This window comes from Molossus molossus, unplaced genomic scaffold (genome assembly GCF_014108415.1).
Source record: "Molossus molossus isolate mMolMol1 unplaced genomic scaffold, mMolMol1.p scaffold_m16_p_19, whole genome shotgun sequence".
NCBI lineage: Eukaryota > Metazoa > Chordata > Mammalia > Chiroptera > Molossidae > Molossus > Molossus molossus.
This window is the reverse complement of record NW_023425354.1, coordinates 25,167,421-25,169,464: the sequence shown is the minus strand read 5'-3', so window position 1 is coordinate 25,169,464 and position 2,044 is coordinate 25,167,421.

Here is a 2,044-nt window from a genome sequence, read left to right as displayed (position 1 = left end):
ACGCCCCGGAGCCAGCCAGACCCAGAGCCTCCCAGGACATCTAAACATCTCCTTGGTCCCCCCCTTCTCCCACCCCACTGTCCCCTTTCTTATCAGCTCAAGGTCTCCAAGGTCTCTGGTCTTCCCTCTTCTCTCACCACAAGCCAGTTTCCTCAGAGATGCAGAGTGACCTTGCTAACAAGTCCACCTGACCTACTCCCTCCCCTGCTTAACCCTCAGGATAAAGGCCAAAGTCCGAGTCTGCGTGGCCCCACCCACCCTCAGCCTCACCTCCCAGGTCTTCCTTCCTCTGTGAGCTGCTGTCAGGTCAGTCCCAACACCTGCCCTCCTATCTACAGCTGCCTCTGGCATGATTACAGTGAATTGTGGTGTTGCCATCCTGACTTCCCATTCTGAGTCCTCGGGGTGCAGCCTGGGGGCCCTGGGCCTCTGTCTTCAGTCCTGGTTGCATAGCAAGCCTGCTGGTGGGTTTGGAGCTTATGGGGAGCGGCTGCCATGGGTGAGGGGTCGCTGAGGCCCTCTCTCCCCGGCTCCACCACTGGTGACCTGGCCCCAAGACCCTAGACAGGCTCCACAAGGGAGGACCTGGGTCTGGGTCCAGGGTCTGACACAAAAGAGGCTCTTAGCAAACGTCTGTTGACCGTTTGGTGGAATGGTTGACTCTAAGTAGTAACCCTGAGTGATTATTTTTTCTTTCTGTATTTTCCAATTCTTAAAAATAATGTACATCCCTGACTTTTTATAATGAAAGACAAAACTTCCCTTAAAAAACTATTCTTATTAAAATGTTGATTACAGAGAAACACGTCTTGTACGTTCCAAGGCTGAGCAGCGCGCAGCCGCCCCCATCGCCTGTGCGGGTACACCCAGTAGAAATGGGTCCGCATATTCACAGCCCACGGGAACCGGAACCCACCCCAGTGTCCATCCACAGCAGAATGGGTGAACACACTGTGACAAAGCCAGACAACGGCGAGCCACCAGCAGTGAGGACAGCCATCCCCTGTATGAACAAGTCTCACAAACACGAGATGGGGTGGAAGAAACCAGACACAGCAGAGCCCGGGGCGGGTGCTGGGCTCCATTGTGCGCAGGCTCCGGGCAGGTGGAGGTAGCCTGGGGGCTAGGAGTCAAGGAGGTGGACTCAGGTAGTAAGTGAAGGTGTCCCTAGGGGCCTTCTGGGTGTTGATGGGGTGCTGTTTTCCCATCTGGGTCCTGATTCCATGGGCCTGCTCAGCTCATGCCAACCCATCCAGCCTACAGTTTGATTTAGGCCATTTCCCGTATGTATATTTAACTCCAATAAAATAGTTTGGAGGGGGGGGTAATGTATCCTGGAGCAGGTTAAATCCACCTCATTTCTGTCCAAAGGGAGGTGGAGGGCAGGTGCCTGGGCTTGTGTGTTAGGTCCTGAAGTCTCTCAGCACCCTCGGTCCTCTGGGTGGGGCTGTGTATACTTTAGTACCCCCCTCACCCCCCACCCCAGCAGAAAGGGGCACCTGCCTCTCCCCTGACCTTGCACCTCGGCCCCAGAGGTCACGGCGCTGGGGCCCTGGGGTTCAGGTTGCAGCAGTGGGCCGGGCGGGCAGTAATCGATCCGGCCGGCCAGTGAGGGGCGAGGATCCAGCGCTGCCCTCCGCCCGCCCCAGCACCGCGCGGTTATTTATAACCTCGGGTCGCGTTACCTCCTGACCTTCAGCTGGGCCCCGCGATCCGCTGTGATTAGCATCTGCTCGCCACCCACCGCGAACAAACAGCCCTCTGTGTGCCCTCCCGGCGCCGGCTGCACTCGGGCCCTGCAGGAAGCAGGATGTTGACCCGGAGTCGGCGCCCTGTGGCTCTCTCGGGTGGACCCAGCCACGTGTGAGTTGGGGGAGGTGGGTGCGGTTTGGGGGAAGGCGCGAGACCTACTCTTGTTCTGTTGCTTCCCAGGTTGAAAATGTTGGTCTGTTCTGGCAGGAAGTTTTATTCACAATTGGGGCTCCCCAGCCTGGGTCTGCCCCAAGGGCGCCCTCTTCAAAGCCAGCAGGGAGGAGGCAGTGCT